The 15,712-nt window shown below is 37.8% G+C and overlaps 1 protein-coding gene across 4 annotated transcripts in view; it reads left to right on the top strand.

Annotated features, from left to right (window-relative positions):
* Positions 1–951: 951 nt before the first annotated feature.
* LOC146432811 (uncharacterized) overlaps positions 952–15,712 on the top strand; it is a 211,122-nt gene continuing 196,361 nt past the window's right edge. For all 4 annotated transcript variants that reach the window (XR_014854328.1, XR_014854330.1, XR_014854329.1 and 1 more), the window contains exon 1: positions 952–1,016. The gene's annotated coding sequence lies outside the window, so the exon portion shown is untranslated. The remainder of the gene's footprint in view (positions 1,017–15,712) is intronic.

Below are 15,712 nucleotides of genomic sequence, written 5' to 3'. Positions count from 1 at the left end.
TGAGTTCTGCTTGGGTACTGCTGCTTTACTATTACCAACTACTTGGTCAACTGCACTGCCAATATTTTACATGTCATGAGTAAGTTATAAAGAATATTCAGGCCTTGACCCTATATGAAAATGAGAGAAAGCCTAGAAAGAGGAGGGCCATTTTCCTTCCCAATAAAAATAGGGAGTGCAGGGAATTTGAATGTTTAAATTGTCTGTTCTATCCAGCTCCGCCCACTCCTCATTTATTCTGCTCTTGGAAGGAATGATCTTACAGGATGAGTGCCTGAAGCTAGGTTTTCATTCTTTGGCTAGCAAAACAGTCTGTCAATTTGCAACGTTTCAAGTCTATGAGCTCCCTCCACACACAGCCTGTCTTATGAGTCAACAGGAAGAATATGTAGATTTTTGGATACTTTGTTATAACCGCTGTTGTCTTTATGAAGAATTTTCAAAGAAACTCAAGGTTCTATTTTAACATTAGCTTTGATTATCAGTGATGGGAGCAAACATTTCCTTGTTTTCTCTGGTGGACAAGAGTTGCACCATCACACTCCTGCTGGCATTTGTATTGGTTGCTCACGCAGTTGTCACTGTTAGCTCAAGCACCAGCCTGTAAAGCTTGATCATGTGGGCCATGTAGTTTTAGGCTGAAGTGGCATTTCATTTGCTATTGAGACTCTTTTGTTTCTCTCTAGAATCATGGTGAGTTTTCTTAAAAAGCCAGTTTCCATACATGAAGTACTTGCATAATCCATTTGCAGAACACTTAGAGAAGCGCCACAGATGTGGAATCCGTCTGTTCTAGCTCATCTAGCAGTCAAGTGACTGCATAAGCTAAGCATCTTCTTTTCCAAAAAGTTAAGGAATTTAGTAACCAGTGTGATGGAAACTGAAATCAACAAGAACATACTGAGGTCTGAGCAGAAAGTTCTGTTATTAACCTTCCACTGTACTTTGGCAGGAACCTCCGAGGCTGCCTGTGCTGTCTGCAGCAGGGAATCTACCGAGGTACCTGCTCTGGTAAGGTAAGGCCTTTCCAATGGCAACAGTTTCTTTTGTGCTCTGATTTTACTACATCTGTGATCACAGCTTCTTGGTCCTCTCTGAGTGTAGTTAGGGGTGTCTGCATCACCCTGAAAATGCTGGTGTGACTTCCTTAGAAGCAGCCAGTTGTCCATGGGCTGCCACACAGAAGTTACATTGCAGAATGAAGGGTAATCCCCTCTCCAGAGGATGCAAAATATTGTCAGTTTAGGGCTGCTGCTTATCAAATGCACGAGTGAAAGGGGGGTGGGGAATAGAGACGTTTGGTTGTTTTAAAGAAAGCAATGTGTTTATTATAAAAAGCAAAGCTCTTGCAACTAAGTGGCAGCAGTTTAGCGTTGCATAGAGTCTTGTTAGAAGTAAAGTATATGTTTAATCATTTGATTTGTCAAAAGGGAGGGTTGAACTCAGGGGAATAAATATAATACACATGGGTTTAATTACCATGGATGGGTAGGCAAAAACAAAGTATGCAAAACAGTACATTTACTCTTCACATATGTGTGTATATACATACATAATTAGAGTTGGGCAGAAAATGCATTTTTTTTCCTGCCACCCACACTTTCCTTGTTTTTTTATCAAAATAAATATTTTGATAGAAAAACATGCACCAACTCTACCATATATAGTAATTACTTGTCACAGACAAAGATAAAAAAAAAGAAAACTTTGAAGTTAAACTCAAAGCAAAGAAAGCTAATTTTACTCATTAGAAATATGTAAAACCCTAATTGGGAAGGGCACAGAAAGGAATACAAACATTTGCTGCATGGTAGAGGAATAAGCATACTGTAGACAAATACATCTCTTGAGTTTCTCTTGGTGGCTCATGGCAGATCTTCAATACACAAGGATCAGGGACATACAAAGATAATTTTTAGTAATTTGTCCAAGGCTGTGTTGTGAATCATTTTTATGGGGGATAATACTTTTAGGTTTCTGGTCTTAGGAAGGCCAGAAAGCAGTTGTCCCATCTGTTATGTATTCCATAAAAGGTAGGGGTTGGGAGGGGGGGTTGTTTATTTCTTTTTTAATTTGAGAAACTCATGAATGTTAAACAAAAATGTAGTTTTTGTCTGAGGTGTAAATGAGAGGGAATGTTGCTGCACAAGTTAGGGAAGTTAATAAATACATTATGTGGTATAAAGTTAGATGTGTTTTCTCTCTTGAGAGGTTGTTCAAACAGGGAAAGGTCAATAAAAACTGTTAAAATATCCTTTTTTCTTTGATCTATATTTATAAGGACCATTTTTTTTTAGTTAAGCCATGCAAATTCAATGAATTTTAACAGCCTGCTATGGCTGAAGATTTATCCTCTTCCCAATATCTTTGCACAGGGAAGCATTAGTTTAGGAAGTTTATGATTTGGAGAAGATATATAAGTTAGACTGGGCATGATGCCAAATTTGATCTGCTGCAGATTCATCACAAGCTGACAATGTAAAGAGGGTGCAGATCACTAATGCTCAGTGATGTATAAGTTTTTAAAAGTTCATCTCAGGTACCATCACTGGAACTTCAAGGCACTTCTGAATCTCTGTACTCTTGCCTGAATTCAGAAGAAATTATGGTGGGATTTGCTGGGGGTCTTGTGTCTCCTGCTGAAAAAAGTCAGGTATAAAACCACTCAGTAAGAAAATGGACTGGGTCAGGTGCTTTGGGTAGGTTTGCTTTGTTGGCTCTAACTTCTCATGCTGAGGTGAATTTCACTGAGTGAATTTTATTCAATCTGACATTTCAGAAGTTACTTAGGTCTAGTTAATATCACAGGGCAAGCATTTCCTTCTGAAACAATTCAGGACATAATCTAGAATACCTTTTCATGGGAAGAGCCTTATCTGTATTTCAAGTTGTGTGAGTGAAGCAGGCAACTGTGAGTAACCTCAGTGTACTTTCCTGGGGAGGCACACAATGATGGTGATGTCATTCATCTTAATATTCAGAGTCTTTACTCAAATCTGGGAGATTGTAGCATGTTACCTCTAACGAGCTCAAACAACATATTTTTAAATTCAACAAATGTTGAAACCTTCCCTAGAGGAAGGGCTGCACATACACGGCCACAGACAGGAAAGCATCCCAGAACTTTGGCAGATGGCTCTTAGAGTTGACTGGTTGTGTGTGTTTTGTGGTTCTAGTTTTATTTTAATGGATGTGATTTAAGGTGAGAAAATTTTGGATTATTTTTATGAAGATTATTTGAGCATTACAAATGTTGAAAGCTACTGTGTATTATTGAGAAGCAAATTGTATTTGTTCAATGAAGAAATAAAGCTCCCCCTCTCCATCTCTAACCTTGAATGAGCTAATTATGTCATGCTGGTGTGAAGTAATACTTTTTACTATTGGCATTTTCAAAGCTGACACAAAAGGTGTTGTGTGTTCTTACCTCAGCGCTAGAGAGGGAAAATGCAAAAGCACAAATGCTGTAGGTGAAAACTATCCTTCCCTGGAGCCAGAGCAAGTTCTGCCCTAGAAAATACAAAGAAAAAATTTTACCTTGTTTTGAAACATAAACAAGAAAAGAAAATGCATTAGGACATTGATAGTTTTAGTTATTCTGAAGCCATCTGTTAATGATGCAGCATTTAAAATATTCAGAGGCTTTATTGCACTGAGAAGAGAGAATCTTTTTTTCCTGAAATTATCAGATTTTATAATTATCAGATGTGCTGAATTCATAATTAGGTTTTTTTCCCCTTCTTTTTCCCCTATTTATGTAAGTTTTGAGGGAATTAATCGTGTCTCCCTTTCAGGAATTTATTAAGGCAAATTTATAGCTATAAGTACATGAACAGCATCAGCTGGTGATTACCTGAGTCTTTCAAGTCAGCCACATGCTGAAATTCCACAGTGGATTGCGTCATTGCAGTGATGTAAAGGAAATCCCTTGGTTTCCTTTTCTTTGGGTATCTAAATATTCAGTTCAAGGCCTGGTGCTTTAAAGTTTTTAGCAATCGTTTTTAAAGATGCAAACTGCTTTTAAATTGCTTCAGTGGTATATGCACTCTTTGATTATATGTAGCTCATAATACATTTATATTTATACACTGCAAATTGTTTTATATGCTCTGTATATGAACTATGCATAGTTTTACTGATGCTTTTAGGCCAAATTGAGGTTTGCTGCATCTCTGAAAGCTTATTTTTAAAGTGATGTGGTTTTTTCATTTTTCCCACTTAAGCAAAATTCTATTGCTGCAAAGTAAAAATTCTATTGCTGTAAAGTAATTGTATGAGTGAGTGCCCCTGTTTAAGTGAACAGTTTATGGTTACTGTATTAAAGCGAACATTTCAACTTGGCTAACACAACCACTGAATAAACACATATTGATATTATAGAACAAAATAATATATTAGTGCATTGCTCATTTGTGCTCTGATAGTCACCCTGATACTATTAGTCATGCGGGGAGTGACAAACACAATTACACTCGAGTGCTAATAGAGTGGAAGGGCAAAACTGCCTGACCTCGGCATCCTGGGTCGATTTAAATGTTTGATGTCTCATTGAATTAGTATCACAGTGTGAAAGACAAAGCTCAAACTAATGGAAATGAGCCTGGACATGCAATACTGCTGATTGGGCTGACATAATTAGAATAATATTCTTCACACAGCTAATAACAAGCAGAAGAAATAAATAACCAAGAGATAACTTAATGACTGCATGCTAAAATGCTCCTTTGAATATGCTAAGGTTAGCATTTTCTATTTACTTATGGAGCACTGAGGGAATTTTTTTCTCTGTGTAATCATTAGCTGTGGTGATCAGCTCCATACTGGTCACTAAGGCCATATGAAACTATGCAGGTTGACCCAACTTTTCCCCCTCAACATCATTATTTAACCCTCAGGGCATTGTTACAAATATCTGTCTCTCTGGAAAACCTGCCCAATCCCTCACAAAAAGAGAGAAGAAAAAGGAGGGGAAAAAAAAAAGCTGACACATGATGGATTCATAAATATATAGCTTTGTATCTTCTTATGCCCTTGATCTCTGAGGTACAGGGTCATAAAGCATGGGTAAGTGTACAGGGCTTTTGAAGACTGTGAATTTCTGTGGGCATGAAGTGAGATTTTGATATATTTGATGCATAACACAGGACAGTTTTTCAGAATGCTTTCCACAGTAGCTTATCTTAAACTTTCTTTGTCAGTCTCTCATGTACTTTCTCAGCTTGAGGCGGGATGATGTAAAAACAGACTAAGAAAAGATGTAGGTGAGACAGATGTCTAGAAAACCACTTGACATTACTCATCAGTTCCATCTAAACCTCTTTCTTGGTCATTTGTTCCTGAACATATGTGCACCAGAAATCCAATCTAACAAAGCACATTGGCTTCACGTCAGGTGAACAAGACTTTGCCGTGGACAGAACTAGAAATATGTTCAACGATAAACATGTACTTTCAGGATTTTGTAGGAGGACTTTCAATTCTTAACCAGGACCTACTGAGAGTAAAGCCAAAACAATTTGCTGCCTGGGTATCAAGTTAGTGTGATTCTGAGACCCAGACAAAAAAATCATTCAATGTATTAACTAGATGAAAAGCTTTTTCTCTTTCTACTTACAGAAGTTCATAACAGATTTTTCTTCTGTGAGCAAATCATTGGACTAAAATATGAGAAAGCAGCAACAGCTTCCTGAAGAGGCTGAGGAATAGTTTCAGCTAAAATTAATGTTGTGTCTTTGGTAGGTATCAGCAAACAAAGTGCTTTTAACTTTAAGCTTGACATGGTAACTTTGTCTTGGAATTTGCTAAGAGATGTCTTTTGGGTCAAGTTTTCAAAACAGCAGATAATCAAGTTTCAATCAAGTCGGGAAGCTTTGTAGTGTCTTTGAAAGCTGATGCAGGAGAATTCCATTTCTTAATGTTGGGATTTGGCAGTGAACTTCCCTGTACTTCTGGAGCTGCAGCCTCATTCATGAGGGGATATCACCACAGCACAAAACTGCTAATAAGATCTGATTCATTTAAATTGGGCTTGTTAGTGAGAACTGAAAGTTTCAAGTCTTAAAACACCTAAGACAATGTACGTGGGTTTTTCATGCCCAGTTGAGCCATAAATTTATATAATGACAAGCCTTCTATCATGAATGTACTGAAGTGGAAACCATAGTCTGAAATAAGTAAAATGTTGCAGGTTGCAAACTTGCAGGTAGCAGAGTCCCAGCAGAGCATTTTAGCTTTGACCAGCACAAGGCAGTGAAATGCTGTTCATCTGTTATGTTCATAAGCTGACCTACATCTGTTACTTCCTTTCCAATAATACCAATAAAAAGAAGGCCCAGCATTCTCAGCAAATCACATTATTTCACTTCATTAAGGGTTAAGGGTTTTATGTCAGTCTATTACCAATTGAGGCTGAGATAGCAGTGCTGAGCCAGCACATGCCCCAGTATTGAGGGCTGGCACAGAGGTGGATTCCCTCTGCTCCCAGCACAACCACCCTCAGTGCTGGGGGCGTCTGATTAAGAAAGGGCTTGGGGTTTGTGTTATAAACCAGTGACTTTAGTAAGTACAGTTGTCATGCAAGTAGTAAGAAATACATAACTGATTCAATTCCACAGATTTTTGATTATCAGAAAAAGTGACTCAAAGTTGTCCCCTCCTAATCCAAACCCCTCAGCCTTCTGATTGCTGTTGGTTCATTTACCTTTGTCAGCTCTTCCAGTCCTGTGGAACTGACAATGTTGACTTTGTGTTTGCCTGCTCTGTGTTGTTTCCACATCCTTACAGAAGAAGTCCTGTCTCCCCTTAGTAAGAAAATCAGCATCATGTAAGAGGAGCAGGAATAACTCTTTTCCTCCATAACATGGAGAAAACAGAAGCAACAAATATAATAAACAAATTCCCATTCCCTGTGATTATGCAGAGATATTACCTATGAGCAGCACCTCTTTTTTGTCAACCTTAATCTTTTGCCAAGAGTACTAAACCAGTGAGATTAACTATGGGATGACAGGCTGACTCTTGAGGTAGTTTGAATCTAATGGTGAGGGGCTATTTTCCCTCACTGTTAACCTGTCTGAATTTATGCTGCTGAGCCACCAAACCTCCTCCACTCAGCTCCTTTAGATAACCTTCCAGAGTTTCTGTGCAAAATGACTATTTTTAAACACATAACAGTGGCCACTAAAAAATGAAAGGTGAGTATGCAAGCAGACCAAAGATACTCTTATTTTTGCACTGAGCTTTCTTTAAGCAAATCATCTGGCTTTTGCTCCGCCCAGATACTAATTTTTGGGAATACACTGAACATTTTGATGCTGGAGTCAGAGGCCTCCATGAACTTAGTGCACTAGAACTGATAGTAGCAATAGCTTGACTGATTCTGGTAGTTGAGCCTAACATAACAAAAGTTCTGTCTCCTCCATGAGTGATTTCAAAGCTGAACACATTGAGTATCTTGCAGTTGTTTCTTGGTGTTAACCAGTGGGGGAAATGTGTTTTGTAATTCACATGGTTTTATGTTTTTCCTGTGTTCGTCATGTTGCATTCTTTATTTGGTGGCAGCTCTGTTTTCTCAGTCCATGTAAATGGTTCTGGTAGTACACTTGTATTCTCACTTAGAAAAGGTGACAGCAGTCTGTTGCTCATTACTTAGCTTTAGTTTCCAATTATAAATCTGTTGATGTTATAGCTCAGCATAATTTGCACATCATTTGCCTTCTTAAGATAGCTAATTTTTTAAAAAATTGAATTCTGCTTTCAGTAGAATTGGGGGAAGACAACCTGTTATAAAAACAGTGGTTCTTCTGCCTTTTCTGTATCTCCTATGGTAGTTAACATTTTAGTGAGGTCTTAGTTCTGAACTTTTGTCATAGTGAACTAGGAAAACGTTTTTCCTTTAAAAGAAACTTCCTCAAAGAATGACAAGATATCAGCTGTTGTGAGTATTAATGCTTTTAGGCTAAACATGTGGTTTCATTATCAGTCAAATCAGAGTAATGGATCTCAGTTCTTTATGTCCTTCTGCAGTTTGTGCCCTTTGGCACATCAGCCCCCAAACTGTAGGTTTAGGTTTATTTCACATACCTGAAGAACTTTTCACACATTTCTCATTTCTATCTTCCTTGTTTCCTTTGAATGAAAAATATTATTTTGTTTAATTTTATGATAAGTAGGAATTTAAATGTCAAGAATAACTATGGGATTAGTTAAACCTTTCTTCTGACAGACCATTTTAACAAATTAAGCTTAGTTAAAAGTAAAACTGCTCTTTGACACCCACTAGTGTGTCATCATCCAGTGCCTTGTGGAAAGGGTCATTTTATATGGTGGAGAAAGAATAGAAAATGTCACTGTGATAATTTCTATTCTTATCCACAAACAGTCAGCTTCTTCTGTGTTCTAATTTTCTACAACAGTCTTCTACTGTAGTCATGAAAAATCTGAATCAAGGACATTGACATAAACTGAAATCTTTTGATTAAAGTATTTTGGATTCCCAGTCAGCAAATGTGCCTTTCAGTTCGTACATTATTAAGGAACAACAACAACAAAAGTCAGGGTATTTTTCAGTAATTCCTGGTGCTCATAGATGAGTTAATGCCATGAGCTGGGAGGTCTGGCTCCCTCCGAAATTTGCTAGTTGGATATTGTTTTATTTTATTTTTCCCCTCCAGTGGCCTTAGTCTTAACAAGACCTTGTGCATGGACTGGTACTGCATATTCTCAAAGCAATAGTTCTGTCACGGAAGGAGATTGCTTCATCTGCAATACTCTGCATCCATTTTGAACAGCAAATCCAAATTCTGCCAGCACAGATATCACTGACAGGGGCTAGTGCCTAATGTACAAGCTGGCATTTGATGTGGGTTGCTGGGGGTGTTCTTATGCAAAACATTGACAACCTTTCTGGACCACAGAACTGTAAGCCTTTCCACTTCATTCAGAAAAGACAGAAACTTGAATAATAATTTGAAATAAAGTCCTTTGTGTATCCAACTCTCCTGGTACAAACCCTTCACTAGCAAGGAATGTACTGAAAGTGGTGGTATTCCAGTGCCAGTTGAACAAAAACAGCCTTTGGCTGTCTGGACTAATAAGAATGAAGAACACTTGCAGATAGAAAAAAACAAGTTTTTTTGTTTTGTTTTGTTTTGAGCAAATGTAGAAATACCACAGATAGCTGCAGATCTGATTTACTTTCATGCCACTTGACAATCTGATAATTTTTACAAAGATATACTTTAAATGCTGTTTCATGCAAAGTTCACTTTTTTCCTTGTTTAAAAAACACTACATCTTTAATTTGCAAGGCTGTGTATTAATTTTGCTGAGTACCATTTATTTCCCTTTCCTTCTACTTTATTTAAAGTCAGTTGTTGACAACTCTCAGGCATGTCAAAGTCTCACCACTAATAATTGCTTAAGGATCCCTAACTTCTATAAATGTTGGTTCCAGCTAAAAACCCCATGCAATAGCCCTGTTTGAAGGAAAGGGGGAGGGGGGCTGGGGAAGGAAAAAAGGGGTGGGGAAAAAAAAGAAAAAAAACCTGAGAACTTCTTCTGATGAATTTTTGATTTTCCTTCCTAACAAAGAAATGTCTGTGATTCAAAGAAATAGCTTAAAGTGATATTATAAAATAGAATATGGAGTGCACTGTTCTGAATGACTCTTTGCTTTTAATGTGAGGCTGAAAAATTGTCAGTGCCTTTTTTGATTAGATGAGGTTCTTTTTTTTTTTTTGTTCTTGATCTAAGAATTGAGGAGAAAAACATGCTACTTGCATTTGAATATGGTATGAGCTGGCTGTAATGTGTTGAAGATAAAGCAATACCAGTACTGCCTCAAGGCGGCACCTGTATCTGTGGGTCAATGCCATTCCTCCTTAGATCGCTGCGGAGCCTCTCTCTCGGCTGCTGCTTTATTAGGCCTAATTAGGCAGGCTGTCACTTTTATTGGTGATGGAAAAGGAAGATAAGTAGATTACTTGTGTCATCTATCTCTATCCGGACGTGTCTAAAAAGTCTAAAGTGATTGCTGTGGGCCACAAATATATTTCACAAGAGGGAGGGAAAAAAATCAGAAATGTATTAAACCTCTAGAAATGACTTACCTTTGGCACTACTGTGTGTAATTTCAAACCCACAGAGAAAAGAGTTACAGTACATACGTAAAGTCCTTTTGTTCAGAGGGAGAAGGTTGTCTGTAATGGTTTTTGTGATATCAAAATAATAAAAAAAGGCTGTTTTTAACTTGAAATTCCAGCAGCAGTTATATATATTTTAAAGTTAATCCAAGTTATAATAAGAGTGCAGTGTCTGTGGCAGATGGAAGGGGCTATTTTGATGACAGGCTTGTTGACGTGTTCCTCTGATAGGTTTGCTCTTTGGATCATTGCTCAGGGCATCTCCAGTTTATGCAGCATGTGTATATCTTTAATGATTGTTTATAGGAATAATTATTTTCTAAATAAAGTATCAGATATCTTCTTAAACAAATTCATTATTGAGAACTAATATTATCAACAGCAATCAGCACTTGCAATATTTTAATTTTCTGAGACATCTTCTGCTTTGGAAGATGATAATCTCCAGAATGTTCCTCAACAGCAAGAACTTATTAGGTATAGCATTGTGGTAAGAAAATGAAACTGCCTTTTATGGACTCTTATGAAAAGGAAATATCTTCTTGCTTTAGGAGCTTTGGTAGAGTCAGATACCAATCATTACAGAACTTTAGGCTCAAGGATAATACAAAGCACGTTTTGTATTTTTAAAAATTCTTAAAGCTACCAAATCACAACCAGATAGGTGATAAAATGCTTTTAGAAATCTTGATTTTTTTTTTTTTTTCTTTTAGAGATGTGCTCTTGCTTCAACTGTTGGTTGACATCCAGTCATGTGGGATACAAATACTGACCTCTCAAAATTTGATTGCAGCCACAGCACAGTTAGCAGAGTGTTAACATAGGCATCTTTAAGAAATACGTCAAAGAAGTCTGTGTGAAAATTCCTAAAGTCTAATGGGTCAGTGTGTTTGACTATTAGCTGGAGTAAATGTATAGGTATAATTTATGGACTTATGGACTGAAAATCAAACTCAGTCACAACACTATCCAGCATTCCTTATGCAGAACACTCCTGTAGGCTTGAGCAATATCATTTCAATAAATGTTCTTGTGTATAATGAGTGCTATGGAAGGTCTTTAAATGACAGCTTCTGACTGCTTCACCAGTGGCATCTTTATTCAAGATTCTGTGTTCTACAGGCAGTCAGCCATTCCATTTGTTTGGAACCTTCAAATGTTGTCATTCATTATTCAATTCAGACTGTTTAGGCTTTATTTTCTTTGCCTTAAAGACTCCTCTTCACAGATGTTGCCTAACTTCCTCCATGAATATTGAGATAGCTGAAAGTGCAGTGTCATGGAAATCCACCATTAGGACACACAGTTTCATAGCTGTCATACAAGCCTTTTTGTAGAAGTGAGGGTTTTTTGAGCCACGTTATGATAGAAAAAATTCTAAATGTAGGACAGAGAGGCACCTAGTGCAAGGAACTTTCAAGTGAGTTTGTCTTGAAGGACTTGCAGATCATTATTGAAGAAATTCAGAAATTTGATGCTTCAGGGGTTTTGTTTCTGCCTATTACTATAAGCTGCAACTTTTACTCAATACCCATTTCTTGATTATTTCTCTTAATTGCTGTATCTGCTCAGAGTGGGTGTACTATCCATGTCTACTTATTTATAAGATTTACCCAAGGATTATAACAGGATAGAGCTACTGATTGCAGCAGCTGATCAAGTGGAGAGCCACACCTCAGCCTCCCAAACCTGGCTGATCAGGCATTTGCATCCAGCAGTTGCTAGAAGGTCACAGGGAAAACAGAGTCCTGAACTCAAGGCAAGTGTGAGAGTTATTTATTTATTGTCTCTGTGTCTCTTAGCTGGAAAGGTCCAAGGTCTGATCTACTTTAAGATGTATAATTCTGTGTTTAAGTTAAGGAAAAGCCAGTCTCTATACAAACATTTTTACCATCACATTTTTTTCTGGATGTGTCCATGTTTTGTAGTTTGCTGACATTCAATGCCCCAGTACCAGCAGACATAATGTATATGAATGATCAAAACTGAGTTCCTGAAAAGATTCTTCATCTTTCTAAAGCTTTTGAAAGATTTAGAGAAAAAAAATTACCAGTCACATCCTAATTTTGTGCCTTCAGTATTACATGTCTTATTCCATTGTTTCCTCACAGTATCTGAAGTTCAGTGGCTTTTGGCTTATCCAAATCAAGCTACCTGTGAGATCCCAAATTAGAACTCTCACTTGAAAGATATGGAGCAACTGTCTTTGCTTATGGGGGGAAAATATTCATTCATTCTCTTGTTCCTTCTTCCCCAGAAACATGCAAACTCTCCCCATGTCCATTCTTGTGCCATGTCATACCTAAGAATAAATCAAATTGCTGTATTTCTAGTTTAGTTGATCAGAAAAAGACTGGGAGCAAAGATGGCATCCCAATTTCAAATCTGTGTCTCTGAGAATATCACAGGGAAGTTACTGTTGTGCATATTTAAAGAACTTGGAAAGATCCACAGATTGAATACAGCTGGTTAGAGTAGGAGTGTTTTTCACATAGACAGTTGTAGTTACTTTTTTGGTTATGCAAATAGATGTGGCAAAACCTTAGTGAGAAATAAGGGATGATGGTACTTTGATAAGAAATATAAAATATTATTATTTTGGATTCTTTTAGCAGGTACTCTTTCTTTGGAAGGCATGATGCTTGCCTGTTTCATGGATATGTAGAAGCCTTTTAGAACATTTCTATTTCCAATTTACCTCCTGGTCAGTTAGGGATAGCTGTGAACCCAGGTTCGTATGATCACGGGCTGCTGCAGCCAAGGACCAGCATATATTGACCAGATGAAGAATAATGTCCTGTATGGACATTTTCTCTTTTTATGTTTGCATTCTTGCAGGGAATACGTGAGGGTTTTTGTATTCCAAGTGCTTTATCCAGGGAAGACTGACCCTATAATTTCTACAACTTTTAGAATTAAGTACTGTAGCAGAGTTAGGCTCTAGTAACTCAAAAGCACTGGAGTAGCCAGCTGAAGCCAATTCATTTTTAAGGGGTATTTAAGCTTCTAAGAGGTTCTTGATTTCAAAAGGCAGATTGTGTTTCTTTAATAATATTTGTTCTTTCTCTTCAGCCATTGAACCAATTAGACACCAAGAAATATAGTCTAAAAAGCCAAAATTTGTTGCACAAAATTCTTGCAGAGTTGGTTGAGATCAGTTTGAAAGACTCTCTAAATTTTTCTATTTAAACCAGCATATTTATCCTTTTCTTATTTGTGTGTTTCCTGTTAAGCCAGAGCCAAACTCCTTGTCAGCTACACAGGGCTTTGGTGGTATAGTTAGTTCTCATATTTATTTCTGATTGTGTCATTTTTTGTCTTTTGATATTAACATACTACTTTTATTTCAAACTGATAACATCTGTGTAGGCAATGCAGGATAATTGTGAGGAGAGTTAGGTGATAAAGGTGATTTCACTGGATAACTGCAGATACAGAACAGTTCTATGGACATGGCCTTTGCACACCTGTATGGAACAGGCAGGAGTAGTTAGGAATTTCCTTCATTTTTTGAGGCACTTTCTTTCACAGGACTTTGACACATCTTCAGGCTACCTGGCCATCAGTCCAGCCCAGGTCCAGTGCACAGATGGACATCAAGTTCGGCAGCACCGTAAACGGCAATATCTAGTCCTAGTTGCATTTATGTTTTTCCTTGTTCCTTTCACATCCCATTAGTATTAGTTTTTGTTTTGAGAACATAAAAAGCCAGAACTAAAGTGTACAAATATTATTGTTCTGTATTAATGACTTCTGTATCCAATTAGTGAAGATCATTATTGCAATATGTTACGACTTGTATTGCACACAAGAGAGCATAAACAAGATTCCCAAGAAGCAGGTTTATAAATAGCTTCCCTGCAGCATTCCTTGACTGTCCCAGTTCCTTTGGTCTGTCACGTTGCCACACAGCAGAGTTCAATGGCACCGGTAACAAGCACTTGTCACAGAGTAAGGGTTCCATCAGAGCCAGAACAGAGTGCAGGGAGTACCAGCTTTCCCTGCTCCCCATCTGTTTCTTGTACGATAAGATTATTTCAGTCTTGTGGCTGAAGCAATTAACATTTCATTGCAGGTGATAAAACCTGTTTGTTAAGTACATTTTAAAGAGAGATACTGTATTTTAATGGACATTTAGTAGCTGGCTATCAACAGTCTATGCTCCCTGCCTGGGGACAGCATGCAAGGTTTATTAAATATTAAGAAGCTGTTCATTACTTTCTGAAACTATGACAACAGAACATCTGAATATTTAGAAAACAGTTAGCGTTCTTTAGAATATCTTCTTCAGTTAGGGGAAAGGACTAATGTTTGTCTGGCTAAAGATGCATAAAAATGTAGTGTCTTCTTTGAAGTTTGCTCTTTGCTCCTGCTACTTGAGAATGTTGAAATTAACCTGCACTGCATAATTTAGAACACAAGTGAAAGCACAGCCTCCTTTTAGAGAGTGCAGGAAATCAGATATCTCAGATAAACGCTAGTTTTGCAAAGTTTTTAAAAATCCCAAAATCCATGGAGGGGTATATTGTTTAGAGGTTTGTCTGTCGCCAGTTTGAAGCTTCAATCTTTGTAGCATACAGAGGCTATTATTTCATTGCAGACCTCAAGGAAAATATCAGTTCTTTGCAAAGAGGCAATACCTCACTGAGAAAATATCCACAGACTTCTTGGAAGATCTTCCTTTACTTTAACCAGAGTTTGAGGCAAGGTGAAAGCTCTTTGCATATTGGCTGTTTGGATATAAAGGAGGATCTTCAACACTGATGAAGCCAGTTACATATTGTATTAGTACCCACTCTTGTTTGTCTGGCATGAACAAGAAAAGAAAAAAAAACAACCCCAAACTGACAACCCAGAGCTCTCCTTGGTCCCGATCTTGTCAGTCATGCTGAGTGAGCAGAATCTTGTTTCCATGTGGAGCAGTTTGTAGAAAAAATCCCTCCGTGGCTACCATGGGATACAAGAGATTTAAGTGCATCTGTTGTGAAGGACAGGCAGCAGAATTATTTAGCATGAGACACGATTTTATCTTAAATGTATAGAGTTAGAAAGGTCACAAATGTATTACCATTCTGTGATGTGCAGCTAATGTTTTAAGAGTCTAAGGAGTGGGGGTGGGGCTGGTGAACCACATCAACTTTTAATCTTGTGTGGGCTGTAAAGGTGTTTTCCAGGCTTTAGAATATGGAAGTAGGGTATGTTTTTGTATAATTTTCCAGTTCAGCATTAAAAATACTGACAAAGAGAAACAACATTAGCTGGCAATAAATTATCATGATGCATGAAAATGATAATGCATTGGTCCCGAGACATGGACTTGGTCATGTAAATGTTCTGAGTGCAAGAACAGGGGGTGAGGAGGGGCTCAAGTAGCCTTAAGTCATCTTTCTGCCTCGTACCCCAAGCTGGATCCTGAATCTGACTTGGTAGTGTTATCGTGGCAGCAGAGAGACTGAGCAGGGAACAGGAGCTGGAGTGGGACACACAGTGTAGCTCACTGCTTAAACTGCAGAAAAGATTAGAATATACATGCAGAGACTGAAGGCAGTATCTGAGGCTGTAGGATTATT

The sequence above is a fragment of the Lichenostomus cassidix genome, chromosome 10, assembly GCF_008360975.1.
Source record: "Lichenostomus cassidix isolate B80296 chromosome 10, HeHo_3.0, whole genome shotgun sequence".
Taxonomy (NCBI): domain Eukaryota; kingdom Metazoa; phylum Chordata; class Aves; order Passeriformes; family Meliphagidae; genus Lichenostomus; species Lichenostomus cassidix.
This window is presented reverse-complemented; position numbering and strand designations above follow the sequence as displayed.